At 45.6% G+C, this 16,467-nt stretch overlaps 1 protein-coding gene across 15 annotated transcripts in view; it reads left to right on the top strand.

The window, feature by feature from the left end:
* PALM2AKAP2 (PALM2 and AKAP2 fusion) overlaps window positions 1–16,467 on the top strand; it is a 522,805-nt gene that overhangs the window by 460,268 nt on the left and 46,070 nt on the right. For 2 of the 15 annotated variants that reach the window (XM_086315918.1, XM_086315920.1), the window contains exon 1: window positions 12,249–12,330. The exons of the other annotated variants lie outside the window; for them this stretch is intronic. The gene's annotated coding sequence lies outside the window, so the exon portion shown is untranslated. Of the gene's footprint in view, window positions 1–12,248; window positions 12,331–16,467 lie in introns of those variants that run through there. 15 annotated transcript variants of the gene reach the window in all.

Raw genomic sequence — 16,467 nt, forward strand, 5'->3', positions numbered from 1 at the left:
ACACTTATACCAGGAAAGCATGAATGTGTGATGTAAATGCTTGCATTGTAGTTCCCATACAATAGCAATAATCTATGCTCATGGTTCCCTGATAGCATCTAAGTATTGATATTATTGCAACTTAAAATTTGGTTGCTTTGTAACTCCTACATGGGAGTTGAATCAACTTCAGTGCACTTGACCCAAGTTTCTGCTTTTTCTATAGTTTTGGGGAGGTTTTGTCATTAATGGCAACCCACTCCAGTATTATTGCTTGGAACATCCCATGGACAGAGGAGCCTGGCAGGCTACAGTCCATAGGTTTGCAAGAATTGGACACGACTTAGCACTATCTTTCTTTCTTTGTCATTAACAGGTAGTAGTTGTTTTAAAGGACTCGATCGTTAAAAAAATAATTAGGAGTTAATTTTTAATAATGTCCATTTGGTGGCTACAAATTACTATGTTTTAAAGCCCCTGTTATTTGACCCCTGTTCATTTCCTGCTCTTGATTGGTGGTGAACAGCAAGGCTAATGAAATGCCTAAGTACTGCAGTGTTTCACAGCTCATTACTCTAGGGAGTTGGTCTTTTTTTTTCTTTTTTAATGTAGGTAGACATAAAATTTATCAGCAGGCAAATCCATGAGGAACTAACTTTATTACAAGGATCCTTTTAGACTTGCAAATTCCCTCTGCTAGTTAATTAATTTTGCACAATCATCTATTTGGTTTTTATTCCAAAGCTTCTTGCCTAATGTAAGAAGGCTCTGCTTGATGAAGCGGTGTGGTCCAGTTGTTTTTTATTTCTATATTTCCCTGTCTAGTCTAATGCTCTTTCTTACCTCTCCAGATTCTTTCAAACTCCCTTACCCCTCTTACGTACAACATAAACACACAAATTATTACAAGTCACTGAGATCCTTAGTGATTTGAGAGATTATCAAGTGGCTACATTGCATATTTTTGCATTGACGACTGTGTTTCTCTGGCAAGCACGGTTTAGATTTTTTTGAAGAGGTAAACCTCGGGTCCGTCAGGCTGGTTTTCTCTGTGGTCAAGATGCTGGTGGAATCCTCTGGGTCACAGCAGGCTCACAACTCTGACCCCCAGATGATTGTGACTAAGGTCTGAGAGAGTTGACTACAAAGGAAACCAGAAGTCCTGAGAGCCAGATCCAAAGGTGGCTGGCAGGAAGAAGATTCTAATCCAGAAAGGCAGCTTCTGGGAGTGTGAAGTGAGGTTTAAAGGGGAGGGACCGTATGTCTGACCACCTCAAGGCTTCTCCCATCATCACCTCTGGTGGACATGTAAGCCTGCAACCTCTCTTAGGGGAGAAGAGAAGCCTCCCTTTGGGCTCGTGCTAAAGGAAAGCTACTGGGAAGATGGAGGATGGGTGCTCAGTGCTTTTTCAGTCCCAGCTCAGGTGCCCCGAGGCTCGTGTTGTTTTGTGTGTGAACACAAGCACGTGTGCTCCTAGACATCCATCAGCGGCACAGAAATTGGTTGCCATTCAGCTCTCAAACAAATGGTGAGTTTATTAAACCGCAAACTGCTATCTCCATTAGGAAACATTCAATTCCACCATTAGCCCTGAGGGTTAAAGAGCCCCTCTTTCCTGTCTGCTCTGCTCTGTCCCTAAACAATGCTTTGATGTGCACGGTGCTCCTAGTGGAAGATAAGTCGTCAATTAACCCAACTGGAAGGTTCACCTGAAAACAGACTTTTCAAAGAAGGGATTATCTCTGAGTTGTTAACCACTGATTGACGTTATCTGTCTGGGATATATTCTTATGCCAAGGCTTAATCTCCACCTATATAACAAAGGTGCAAAAGTATTCTAGTTATTTGTTTTGTTTTTAAAGTCACTGTAGAAATTGGATCTTAGATCACTTGAGGCTGGGGTAGAGGTGACCATAGCCTTTCCCAAAGAAGTTAGCATTTTAATGCCTTCAAGAATTGGTCCTAATACTATTAAGTTATTCGGGTGTTATTTTTTTAAAAACAAAGTATAACAGAACCATCTATTTTTAGAATTCTATTAGCAATATTGTGAATTTAAGCATAGTGCAGATGCAGCAAACCTGTAATTGTGTGCTTGGGATTTGCAAGTCAGAACAAGGCTTTTTTTCCTCCTCCTCCCAGATGCTTTCGAATGCTGACAAACTGGCATTGATTTACAACTTTTCTGGAAAATATCATTTAAATAAGTTAAGCTATTTCACTGTTATTTTTTTCATTGTGCCTTTAGTTTTCTAGCGTGCTTATGAGACCAGCAAGGGGCTATAAAAATTAATTGCAAATATTTAGAAAGCAAAATAGGGTGGTCACTCCACTATCCTAATATTAATGCAATTAATAGTTATTTTATTTTCTTCTAGTCTTTTTTCCCCTGTGTTTGCTACAAAGATATAATCTGTCTACCTAGATTCTGCTTCCAAAGTGGTTAGCTTCACAGAATGTTTTAAAAATTATAGTCCCTAACTGCTTAGTGGGTACAGAGTTTCTCTTCGGGGTAATGACAAAAATCTGTGGTGATGGTTGTACAACATTGTGAATGCCAATGCCTTGTACCCTTAAAATAGTAAAAATGGCAACTTATAAATATTTTACCACAGTAAAAAAAAAAAAGTATATGAAAGATTTGAAGATATGCCTCCAGATTGATTTTTCTTTTTCTTTTTTTTTCTGTTTTGAGAATTAAAGCATTGACAGGTTTCAGAGTTTGCTATGGGCTGGAAGGAAATTTTAGTGTGGAGTTTATTTTTCACAGAAATCAAAAACTTCAACTTTTCAATACTGCTTAGGGTTTGCAATAAACCTGTCATTTGGAGGGAAAGTTTCAGCAGTGGGATGGCATGTTATTATAACATCAGAAACCTTGGAGGCTGAGAAGTGTTGTTTCAGGTCGAGGTCATTAAAACCCTCCCAGGGACACAGAAGCCTCTGAGGGCAGTGCCGACAGTCTTTGATTGACAGTGGCTGATAGTGAGGTTCACAGGCTCAGGTGAGGAGAACCCTGCCCTCAGGGAGCCCCAGCAGTGACCCAGCAAGTCCTCTAGAAGGAAGCGGAGATTCACAGAGCCATTCATTCTACAAGGCTGCTTCTCACACCCAGAGACTTGGGATGGATCGGGGAGCAGGTTGGACGTGAGGGAGGGAAGGGCCAAGTCTGAGGGGCCACCCAGGGATAAACTTAGGAAAGTAGGGGACTTCCCTGGTGGCCCAGTGGTTAAGACTGCGCTTCCAACGTAGGGGGTGCAGCTTCAGTGCTTGGTCAGGGAACTGAGATCCCACGTACCCAGCAACGTTGCCCCAAAAAATAAAGAAGGAAAGCAGATCGGGTTTGGGAAGGATGCTGCTGCTGCTGCTGCTGCTAAGTCGCTTCAGTCGTGTCCGACTCTGTGCGACCCTATAGACGGCAGCCCACCAGGCTCCGCCGTCCCTGAAATTCTCCAGGCAAGAATACTGGAGAAGGGTGGAGGGCCCTTAATTCCAGACTCAAAGGTTTCTATTAGAAAATAGTCCAAGTGACACTGATCACAGTCCTAGTTGGGCCAAGCTGTGGTGGGGGAAGGAGGATCCAGACGCAAACCACAGTGGCACTCCTGATCTCCAGCTGGGTGGGGTTCAGATCACTAACTAGGGTTGCCTTTCTGGACCACACACCTGACTTCCTTTGGCCCTGGGAACCTCAGTCCCAGAAGTGGTTGTTATGGTACATTTATGTTCCTGAATTCTTAAGTACTGCATAGAAGGATCCAGGCTTACAAAGAGGAAGGCAAGCTAGTTGTGTGAACCTAACTGGGCTCCATGTTTTAAACAGCTCATGCTCTCTCAAGTGCTTCCTTTGTGTTCCTATCCCAACCTCTGAAATTAACTGGCCTAGTACCTGATTTGTTAAACATGAATTAGAGAGTGAAACCAAGCAGTGATTTTAAAGAATACTTCTTATAACGGGCTCAGCCACATTACTGAAAGGAAGCCTCTCAGCATTGCATGCTGACATGGAGGGGGGCTGACTTGGTGAGGACCCTGTCACTTCGTTGCTTTGTGTCCTTGGGCAAGTTGTTGAAGCTCTGAGCCTCAATGTCTTTCTCTGCAAAACAGATTATACCCTACTTCAGGGTATTGCTGGGTGACAAACCTCTTGGTGCCACTGCAGTTTTTTCGGGTAAAGCCTTGCTCTCTCTCCCTTCCCCACCCTCTTAATGGCCACCATGCCCTGCCAAGATGAGATACAGGAATTGTTTTTTTTTTTTTGCAGGTATTAACTCTTAAAAAAATTTTTTTTAATTGCAATATTGATTTACAGTGTTATGTTAGTTTCAGGTGTACAGCGAAGTGATTCAGTTTTATAAATAAATTTTCTTTTTCAGATTCTTTTTCTATACAGCTCATTACAAAATACTGAGTAGAGTTCCCTATGCTATATAGTAAATCCTTGTTGTTTATCTGTTTTATACATAGCCGTGTACATATGTTACTCCCAAATTCCTAGTTTATCCCCCCGCCCTCCCCCTTTGGCAACCCTAAGTTTGTTTTCTATGTCTGTGAGTCTGTTTCTGTTCTGTAAGTAAGTTCATTTGGAGATACAGGAGTTTTAGCTGTCTGCACCAATTCTGAGGTTAAGCCTGCAATCACAAACACAGGGAGCATGGCTTGATGTTATATTTGCTCAGTTTGCATAAGATGTGCTCAGAAAAACTTAGGGGGAAAATACGGGAGATGGAATGTTTTAGAATACAGCAAAGCAACATCTGGGCTCAAGGCAACCTCTCTGTTCCATCAGCCTTCTAGCATCTCACAGCTTGAGATGTTTGTTGGTTGTGTTCCCAAGGCATTGAATGCTCCTCCCACCCCAAGCCTAGTCCCTGTTATTTCCTGACTTGGGGCCCCAGCTTCTGCCCTGCTTGCCTGGGGAGGGGTCCACATCCGGAATGGACTGGCTGCCCTCAGATCCTTGCTATTGTGGTCCAAACTGTGTACCAGTCAGAGAGACATTCTTGGGAGTGGCCAGACATTATCTAGAGAATTCCAACCACTCCACTGAAGAGAAAGTCATTCACCTTGAGCCTTTAGAAGAGAAGTCTAGGCATCTGAAGTGGGGGCAGATGGCAGATACAGTTAAGACTAAGCTGAGACATACCTAAGAACTCAGAGTGAATTCTTAGATTCAGTGGGCCGTGGAACATCCTGTGTCTTGGAACGCAAAAAGGATGTTAATATTTGCTTCTTTATAGTGAACTTAAAAGAGGTGGACAAACCAGAGCTTAGAGCTTGACCCTGTCACTTCGTTGCTTTGTGTCCTTGGGCAAGTTGTTGAAGCTCTGAGCCTCAATGTCTTTCTCTGCAAAACAGATTATACCCTACTTCAGGGTATTGCTGGGTGGCTCTCTTGAGATAATGTATGTAAAGGGCATAGTGAAATGCCTAGACATCATTGCTGCTGCTGCTGCTAAGTCACTTCAGTTGTGTCCGACTCTGCGACCCCATAGATGGTAGCCTACCAGGCTCCCCTGTCTCTGGGATTCTCAAGGCAAGAACACTGGAGTGGGTTGCCATTTCCTTCTCCAATGCATGAAAGTGAAGAGTGAAAGTAAAGTCGCTCAGTCGTGTCCGACTCTTAGCGACCCCATGGACTGCAGCCCACCAGGCTCCTCTGTCCATGGGATTTTCCAGGCAAGAGTACTGGAGTGGGGCGCCATCGCCTTCTCCAGCCTAGACATCGTAATGTTCAGTTAATAGTTGTGACCACTGTCATCCATATCAGTTCTATTTCCTGTGAAGGAAACTGGCACACAACTGAGGCAGCGAGCTCATGGGAAGTGTTCCAGGATTCATTTAGGATATGTGGTGAGGTAGACAAAGAATCTTGGGGCTCATCTTTCTCGTGTGCTAAGTCCAACTGTTCCAGCTTCTTCAAGAGGCAAGATGGTAGTTAAAATTCCTGAGACCAGCAGCTTCACCACTTACTGCTGTATGTCTGGGGGCAAGTCACTTAAAAGTCCCTGGGTCTCAGTTTCCTGAGCTGTACAACAGCGCTAGGAAGAGGCCTGGCCTCCTAGGGTGGGTGTTGAGGAATAAACGTGATTCTGCTTTCAGATTGCTTAGTCCGATGCCTGGTATATCATAAATGCTCAGTGTAAGGTTTTCATCCTCTGATCATCGACCTCAGCCGACCCCTGAGGTCTCCTGGCCGCCCAGTTTGACAGGCACATATGCATCGCCAGCTCCAGGACTGCAGCTTCAGTCTTCGCTGATCACCAGCATTCCCGAGTGCTTCTGCCCGCAGCCGTGCTACCTGAGGATGCCCTGATTCCACAAGTATCTCTTTGCTCTCCCCAGTTTGTCCATGAATTTTCAAAAGTGCACATACCCTGTGGCCACCCGCCTCTGGCAAAACTTGAAAGCCCTATTATTGGCCTGCTGCCAGAGGACAGAGCAAGAGTGACCTGCCTGCCTTGTGTCCAGGGCCTCCCCTGCCCTGGGCAGGTGACAAGCTGCTTTCACGTGCTGTCTCTTAGGGAATCTGTGTTACAGCCTTAGAAGGGAGATGTGTTTGTTTCCCTTTGCTGCCATCATAAATTACCATAAATTTAATCAGGGTTGATTCCTTCTGGTGGCACATAAGGACAATCTGTTTCGTGTCTCCTCCTAGCTCTGAGTGTTGCCAACAATCCTTGGCACTTTTTGGCTTGTAGACGAATTGCTCCAATTTCCGTCTCTGTATTCACATAGAGTTTTCCTTTGTGTATGTCTTTGTATGTTCTTTCCTCTTATCAGAACACCGCACCTGTCACTGGACTGAGGGCTCACCCTAATCCGACATGACCTCATCTTAATCAGTTACATCTGCAAAGACTTGATTTCCAGATAAGGTCATATTTTGAGGTTCCCAGTGAATGTGAATTCTGGGGGAGAGACCCTTTCAGCCACCGCAGTAATTAGTATACCCCTTTCTTGTCTGGTTGCTCAGTCATGTCTGACTCTTTGCAACCCATGGGCTATAGCCTCCCAGGCTCCTCTGTTCATGGGATTATTCTTGCAAGAATACTGAAGTGGGGGGCCATTTCCTCCTCCAGGGGGTCTTCCCAACCCAGGGATCTAACCCACATCTCCTGTGTCTCCTGCATTGGCAGGAGGGTTCTTTACCACCCAGCCACCTGGGAAGCCCATTATATACTGTTAATAAAGGAGTAACCCAAGTTTCAGAGAGGAGAAAATCCCTTACATAGCATCACACAGTTTGTGTGATACCAGAGGATTCAAACTGTGACCTTTTCTCTAGACTTGAGTTCTCCCCATTGGATCATCTTGCCACTCACAAGTAAGTAGAAAATAAAATAAGGAGATTAAAAAAAAAACTAAGGCAGCAAACTGGTGAGCAGCAGTTGGCCACTGGATCAAAGGCGGGCTCTGGTGGGTAAACAGGATGAACGGAGACTGTGCGAGTGAATGGGGACCCCTCCCCCCTTTTTTGTTTCTGGTTCTCAGACTTTATCCTGTTTCCATAGTTAGTATAACTTGTTGGCTTTCAAGCGCAGTGCTTGCTCCTGGGATTCCGCAGCCCTGCAGAGAGAATCCTCAGAAATGGGACCTGAAGTGCTGATAGTAAGCCAAGGGAAGGAGCACATTTCTTTGTGCAAAGTCAAATACCTTCTGTGACTCCACCTTGCCCTGACTAACTGCTAGTCAGTGTTTATCATGCATCCCCTTGGTGGATGGAGAAATTCCATGCTCTTCTTCTCTTGGAGAGGTTCCTTCCTGGCACTCAGAGCCACAGAAGCATGTGACTGGCCCGCAGCTTCCGGCAGAGCCAGGCTCAGGCTGCCCAAACCTTTCCCAGTATGTGCTCCAGCATAGCTGGCCCCGGGCGAGCCTGGGAAGCACCGAGCTGTGGGCAAGGTAGTGGTGGTGGGGGTCGTATCACAGGCGCTCCCTGCTTCTGGCTAAAGCACGGGACTAGAGCAGAGTCAGAACCAGGGTAGGTCCTCGGAGTCAAGGGGAAGTTTCTCTTGGTTTGGGCTCAGTATCCCACGGAATCCCTGGCATCAGTTCATGTAGGAGGTGGAGTCAGAAGATTTTATGGGCCTGGCTTGAGCTTTTCAAAGTGCTTCTTGGCTACCCACTTACACCCTGCTCTTCATCAGGCCAGTGTCCCCAACGCATGCGCCAGTCCAGAGCAGTACACTCAAAATTGATCATCTGGACTGTCCTGGGGTCCTCTCTTCCTGCTCAAGCAAGTCAGAGTGAATTGGATCGGAGGTCTGTTTGCTGCACAGCCTGACTTTGTGCTTTCGAAGAAGCCTAAGAAAGTACCATTTGTGAGTTTTCAGGCTGTCGGTTCATAGTGACACTGATAAGCATGATGATAAGGCCTGTTGTGTGGATGAGAGTCTAAACCTTCTAGAGCCTTCCACTGGTTCCCTTGCAATCCACAGGTCCTGACTCAATAGGATCAGACCTCTTTTCTGTTGGTAAGTGGTAGATCCTTTTGCTGAGTTTTGTTCAAGCTCATCAGGTATTTCATGGAAGGGGTACCTTTGATTGTTGGGCTTTTCGTTCTTCTCCAGAGTTGTGAGTGTTGTCTTGGGGAAGTAAAGCCTTCCTGTGGGACATCTCTTGCCTTTGAGTGGAGAAGAACTTGGTGGGTGAGCTTGTAAAGAGGGCCCAGCTCCACGCTGAGTCCTCTTGCTGACCTCAGATGCTCAGGCCTGGCCTGAGGGCTGGAACTAGGTGACAGAGGGAGGGGATCCCGAGGCAGAAATGGCACTTGGGTCCAGGGTTAAAGATTGCTTTGCAGAATTATCCTGCATCCCATCTTCCCAACACTCCCTGTATTTATTTATTTATTTATTTTCTAAAAAAAATTTTTTTATTTTTTTGGCCACACTCCATGGCATGTGGGATTTTGATTCCCTGACCAGGCAGGGATCGAACCCTTACCCCCTGCATTGGAAGCAGAGTCTTAAACCACTGTATCGCCAGGGAAGTCCCAGCAGCATTACTGGGACATACTTTAAACATTAGTGAGATGTGGTGTTTTTGCTTACAGAAGACTAGACTTAGCAAACCCAAAATATTATTTTTAAAACTTGACTCAAAGCTTTGAACTACATTTCAAGAACAGAAAAAATTGATTCAAATTCACTGAGTCCCTGTTTGTGTATCTGTCCAGATGTCTGTCTGATAAGTGGATGGGAAGCTACTTGATTGACTCCACTGCACAATTAAATTGAGTGCAGCGCAAAAAAAAAAAAAAGACTTGTTTAGAATAACAAATCAGGTCAGCCTCCAATTCTTGCCCTCTGCTTGCTAATCAGAGCTTGGAAAACTTTTTAATGGGGTTTTCCTATGACATATCCTGTCTGTGACACAGTTCATGAAACTCTATGACATTTGACTCCCAGAGAGGAATTTGGTTACTCATAGAGTGTTTCACAACTTTTCTGGGAATAGACAGCTCATGGAAGGAAAATGTCCATCTATAACAGATTACAGTGTCACACGATTGTGTAGTGTGAGCATATGATACATTATAGCACAAAAAGCATAACTTCCTCCAGGGAAGGTCACGTTTGAAGCACACTTGTCCATCATGGCTGAGTAAAGGAGATGGAAATTGGAGATTGAGAGGTGTTGGAATACCTAACAAGTAGACAAGATGGTCTTTTTTAAGTCTGCATGTATTTCAAGGTCAAATTTGTAACATTTATTGATGTATGATTACTTTCAGTGATTACTTTTCTAATTATAAAATTAATACATGCTCAATAATACAAACCTTTGTAAAAGTTATGTTTCACTTCAGCTTATCACTCTGCCCTCAGCATTGAGTTTCCCCATTCTCCAAGGTTGACCAGTTAATATATTGATGTGATTCTTTCAAATAATATGTATATAAATGGTATCCTTGGCTTTGAGAAAGTGATTAATCTTCAGGTGTATAATCTGCCATCATGGTCCCATATTTCCTTTTAGTTCTTGCCCATATCACTATTTATGTTTTAATGTACTTAATTTTTTTACAAGTTAATATATGCACATGGTTGAAAATTCAAAAGGTGTAGAAGGGAACACAGTGAAAAAAAGTACTTATACATTATACATACCTGGAAACTAATTTAAATATGTGCATGTGTGCGTGCTAAGTCACTTAAGTCATGTACGATTCTATTCACACTCATTTTTTTGTTAACAGCTACCTCACATGTCCAGTCCACCCCATTCCAGAGAAAACCATTGTTGTCTCTTTGACAGTTATGCTTTCTGGGAAGATGCCCTGGAGAAGGGAGAAGGCAAGAGAGAAGGACCATTCTAGTCCTCTTGCCTGGAAAATGCCATGGACGGAGGAACCTGGTGGGCTGCAGTCCATGGGGTCGCTAAGAGTCGGACACGACTGAGCGACTTCACTTTCACTTTTCGCTTTTATGCAGTGGAGAAGGAAATGGCAACCCACTCCAGTGTTCTTGCCTGGAGAATCCCAAGGACGGGGAAGCCTGGTGGGCTGCTGTCTATGGGGTCACACAGAGTCAGACACAACTGAAGCGACTTAGCAGCAGCAGCAGCAGCCCTAGAGAAGGGAATAGCAACCCACTCCAGTAGTCTTGCCTAGAGAATTCCATGGATAGAGGAGCCTGGTGGGCTATAGTCCATGGGATTGCAAAGAGTTGGACACCAATGAGTGACTAACACACATACACACATCTATTACATATACATTAGATACACCTAGAAACTAATACAAATATATATAAACTATATAGTCACCTTCATTTTTTGTTAACAACTAAAGTAGCATGGCATGTACACTGTCCTGTACCACTTGTCACTTAACAGTAGATCTTTGAGATTGTTCGATGCCAGTTCTCAGAGAGCCGGGAGCTGTACTCTTAAAGGTTGCGTATAATATTCCATTTTATGAATAGTCCAGGCCTCTAACTTGTAGTCTTTTATTTGGCCACCTCACGCGAAGAGTTGACTCATTGGAAAAGACCCTGATGCTCAGAGGGCTTGGGGGCAGGAGGAGAAGGGGACGACAGAGGATGAGATGGCTGGATGGCATCACTGACTCAATGCACATGAGTTTGGGTGAACTCCGGGAGTTGGTGATGGACAGGGAGGCCTGGCGTGCCGTGATTCGTGGGGTCGCAAAGAGTCGGACACGACTGAGCGACTGAACTGAACTGAACTGATTATTGCAAGAAGTGTGGCATTGAAGATCTTTGGATAGAGGTCATTTTATACACATGCCACTATTCCTGAGTATAAATGCTTGAAAGTAGAATTACTGGGTGAAGAACATTGCATATTTTAAAGCTGGATGCATATGCCAAATTGCCGTGCAACTTCATGGGATTGGACGAGGGTACTTTTTTCTTCCCTTACTGATAACTAATTTTCTTGGTGAAAAATGTATCTCATAGTTTAGCTTTTCTTTTATGTGAGTGGGATTAGGAATCTTTTTCTAAGAATAATGTATATATTTTTTGTGTGTCAGCTATTTTCCATGTCTTTTGTCCATTTTTTGTGTTTGGGTTGTTAGTCTTTTACCTATGGTTTGTACAAATTCTTTATAAATCATGAATATTAAACTCTTGTGACATGTTGTAGCTATTTTCTCAGTTTATTTCGATTTTAGCCACCATTCACTGAGTCCTTTTATTATAGGACAAAGCCCCTAGTGGTCATCGTACTTCATGTCAGCTCCCTAAGGTAGCAGAAGTTTTGTATCCTTTTTTACAGAGAGAGGCCCAGGTGTGTTGGATACCAAAGCCCATTCTTAACCAGAACTTTGTACCCCTCTATACACAATATATTAATATAGCATCATTCCAGGTTGCCAGGTACTTTTGGAACTATCCTTTCTAAAGTTTGACCAGCATTCCATCAGTTCAGCAAATTGCAGTTTTCAGGTGCTGATTTTAATGACCACACATTTTCACTGCCGGCAGGTTTTTACTTTTCTAGACAAAATTGCAATCGATGCATTTCTCCTAAAGCTTTGCTCTCCAAGATGCACCATAATGGCACCAGTATTCCTGCAGGAGATAAGGGTACAGTGTCTGAAGGAGCTAACAGAGGGATCTTTTGAATCTATGATCCTTGATGGAGGGACCCAAAACAGACTCAGGGCAGAAATGAGGTTCCCAGCTTAGGGGTACTGTACTGGCCTTCTAGACTTTTCAGCCCCTTTCCCATGCATGGTCACCACTAGCTGCCTCTGGTTGTGGAATGAAGCATACCATATATTTCGATTCCAGATTCTCCTCCATTCGAAAGCCGCCTTTTTGATCTCTACTGGAGGCAGGTTAGAGGGTGCAGTGGAAAGGTGAAGGGCAAGGAAGTTGGTGAGTGATTCCTTTTTCTGTAGAATTGTATTTCTTCCAGGAATAAATGCGACCATGGTACATGATGGGTGGTCTGTACTTTCTCGTGTGTTCTCCCACACCCCCTGCTCTGTGGCTTTCAGGGTCCTGAACACTGAGGAGGTGCCACTGAGTCTAGATTTCCTGCAGCCTTTTAAGGGAAGTTACTGTTCTGTTCCTGTATCATCCCTTTTCTCTCGATAAATTAAGGTCTGGTTATGTTAGCTTCCCATGTGCCTGTGCTCAGTCGCTCAGTTGTGTCCAACTCTGCGACCCTTTGGACTGTAACCAGCCAGGCTCTTCTGTCCGTGGGATTATCCTGGCAAGAATACTGGAGTGGATTGCCATTTCCTCCTCCAGGGGAATCTTCCCAACCCAGGGCCAGGGCTAGAACCCGCATCTCCTGCATTGGCAGGTGGATTCTTTTAGCAGGGCCTCCTGGGAAGTCCCTTAGTTCCCTACACTTCAAGCCAATTAGAGATTCTTCTGGGTAAACAGCTCCTATTTTAAATTGTAAGTATTCCCATCAAATTTATGTCTAAGTGCAAATTCCTTTAAACCCCTTGGCTCCATGCTGAGATGTGGCACCTTTTGGAGGTGGGACTGGAAGGAGGCACCCCCCTGAAGGGGGGGAGGGCAGCAGCCCAGAAAGGAGGAGGCATCCATAGCCATTTAGAAAGGACATGTGGAGATGCCCCAGCTGACATCTGAGGAAGCTGATGTCAGAAGGAAGGCCCAAGCTTCCTTCAGCGTGTTGCTTGAATTAGGTCTCGGAGCAATTTGAAAAGCTGCCAACTTCCATCTTCTCTGCACCGTGGAGAGGGTGCCTACCCCATGCTGACCTCACCCCTCCCTATTTTACAGTTCCAGGCAGCAGGCTGGGTAGGACCATTTGAAGCCAGCCTCTCCCTCCATTGTCTGCTGCATCTCAGCAAGTCCATTTGGAACATTCTATCACACTGAAGGTACATAAATGGGATGGCTCTATTTAGCAGAATAAACTCCATCAACTAAAGAGATAAAGTTCTGACCAGGGGAATGTCAGAGACAGAGCGGAGTTCCTTCCCGGAATCCTTGAAATCTCTTGGCAAAGGTTTTGAGCAGTTTCAAAGAAAGCAGCTGCCCCCATCTGCTATCTGGCTTTCTCTTGACACTGCCCTCATGGTCACCAGGCTCAGAACGATCCTGGGCTTCACCTCTGTCCAGGGGCCATGCCAGTGTCACAGAACAAAAGAGTTTAGGGGCAGAAAGGAGATGCAGTTGGAAGGGTTCATCTAGCTTGGCTCCTTTATTTTACAGAGCAGAAAACAGACCCAGAAGAAAAGCCTGGTCTTCCTAGGGTCATGGAGAAGCAGGCATGTGGTTTCAAAGGCAGTCTGTTACTGCCTGCAATTTGCTTTTTAATTCTTCCCCTTTGATTCTTAGCCTACTTGCTGGGTCTGCTCCATCCTGAACTGCCACGGGTGCCTTCCAGGGGACAGAGCCCTGCCTCATGGGTGGGATTTGTGGATTCCAGCCAGATCTCTGTTCCCAACCAGCTGTGTGACCCGGGGGAGGGCGTGACTCCTGAGGCTGAGGCCCGCCCCTTGGTGGAATGGGTGAGGATCTCCACCTTGCAGCTGGTCAAAGGAGGGTAGAGAGAAATTATGTGAGCGTGTGTGACCCAGGGCGGCCCCCAGGAGGCGGGCAGTAGACCTTCGCTGAGTGACGATCGCAGTAGCATTGATGACCTTCCCACCCCAGCTGCTCGGTCCTCACAAATTGCACTTTGCTTCCCAGCCAACCAGGACCAAGTTTCCAAAGCGATTCTTTGCTCCCAGTGCAGGGCACCTCAGAGACTAAAACAGATCAGGCTACAGCAGCTGGAGAATTAAACTGGCAGTGCAGTTTGTTTTCATAAACTCAGAAAACCACCCCCAAACGTGGAGTCTGTGATGCGAGGGAGGAGGATGGACATGTAGCCTCGAAGTGTAGATACTGCTGGATTCTGCTCTGTCCCTTCCCATCGGGAGACACCTCCCACCCACCCATCTCGCTGCCTCTAGAATCATCCCCTGCTAACAACTCGGGGAGTGCGTTTGTAATTTTGTGGTCTCCATCTAGCTTGCCAACTTCATTTCTCCCTCTGCCTCTGAGAACAAACCATTTTTTCTGGAGCATCTTGCAACAGAGCATTTTTCCTAATTTTACCATATTTTTGCAGCCAGAGGGAGGGGTATGTGGTATGTACAAATATGAGTGATGCATGTGCATATGTGTGTGTGCACAGGTGTGCGTATGTGTGAGCATGGGTATTGCTTTGCTGGGCCTGTTGTGACAGCAGACCACAAAGTGGGCAGCTGAAGCAACAGAAATTTATTGTTGCACAGTTTGGAGACAAGACATGTCAAACCAAGGTGTTGGTGGAGTTGGTTTCTTCGAGGGCTATAGGGAAGGCTTGTTCAAACCCCTGTTCTTGGTTGACGGACCCCTGTCTTCTCTCCCGGCCGCTTCATATTCTTTCTAGGCGTGCCTCTGTGTCTAAAGCTCTTCTTTTTATAAGGACACTAGTCACACTGGATTAGGGCCCACCTGAATGACATTACTTGACTTGATAACCTCTGTAAAGACCTTTGAAGTAGTTTGAGGTCCTGCATGTTAAGACTTCTGGAGAAGGCAATGGCACCCCACTCCAGTACTCTTTCTTGCCTGGAAGATCCCATGGACGGAGGAGCTTGGTGGGCTGCAGTCCATGGGGTCGCTAAGAGTCGGACACGACTGAGCGACTTCACTTTCACTTTTCACTTTCATGCATTGGAGGAGGAAATGGCAACCCACTCCAGTGTTCTTGCCTGGAGAATCCCAGGGACTGGGGAGCCTGGTGGGCTGCCGTCTATGGGATCGCACAGAGTCGGACACGACTGAAGCGACAGCAGCAGCAGCAGCATGTTAGGACGTCAACTTACGAAGTTGGGTTTGAGGGAACCCAATTCAACTCATAACAATGTGCATGTATATCTGTGTGTTTGTGTAATAAACCATGACATCTCAAACTCCAGTCAAGAATGTATCTGCTACTTAGGTACTAGCACTTTAAGAGCACATGCAGTACTCCCTGGTGGTACAATGGTTGAGAATCCGCCTGCCAGTGCAGGGGATATGGGTTTAATCCCAGTCCAGGAAGATTCCACATGCCCTGGAGCAACCAAGCCCGCACATCACAACCGCTGAAGCCCACTTGCTCTTGAAGCTGCAAGAGCACATATGATTTCCTCTTTTGCCAACACGGGAGATTTAAAACAATTTTTTACACACCTTGTGGGTATACTGGGGCAGGTGTGAGTATGTAGTGGGTCCTGGTACCACTCCTGCCTCTTGGCTCGAAATCACTTCTTCATGGAGGGCCGTGCCTTGCTCTCTCATTCCCGAGCAGAGCAGTGGCAATCTGGGTTTGGGATGTCCTCTCCACATTTTACTTTAGACCCTAAGTAGCATCTTTAAATGTATTTGGCCCTACAGTAGAACATTCCAGTTATTCCAAAGGGCAGGGCAGCCTAACATCAGAGTTTCCATAGCATAGCGCTCCCTGGAGACTTGGGTATCACCCAGTCACCGAGAAACTCCCGGATATTTCTAAATAAAATTCAGCTCATTAAAAATGTCATGTGGATGTTGTAAACAGTTAAAGTACAGTAAACATTAAGCTTCCCTGGTGGCTCAGAGGGTAACGTGTCTGCCTGTAATGCAGGAGACCCGGGTTCGATCCCTGGGTCGGGAAGATCCCCTGGAGAAGGAAATGGCAACCCACTCCAGTATTCTTGCCTGGAAAATCCCATGGACGGAGAAGCCTGATAGGCTACAGTCCATGGGGTTGTAAAAAGTCGGACACGACTGAGCGACTTCACTTCATACACTTAGCTTCCTTGTCAAAAGAGACTGCCCGGGCTTCATCCACGCTGGTGACTCCTTCCCAGACTTGTGTTCCCGGGAGAGTCGCAGGGATCTGCGATGCTGACCTGCCACCGTCTTTGGACTGTTCGCTGCTTCACCAGGGTGGCTGCTCCCAAACTGACCCCAAATAGATGGCCCCACGGGACTATACTTGATATCTGTCCTCCTCTTTCTATTTAGTTCACTGTG

The sequence above is a fragment of the Bos grunniens genome, chromosome 8, assembly GCF_055505025.1.
Source record: "Bos grunniens cultivar Pamir isolate PY7600 chromosome 8, Bosgru_T2T1.0, whole genome shotgun sequence".
Lineage (NCBI taxonomy): Eukaryota > Metazoa > Chordata > Mammalia > Artiodactyla > Bovidae > Bos > Bos grunniens.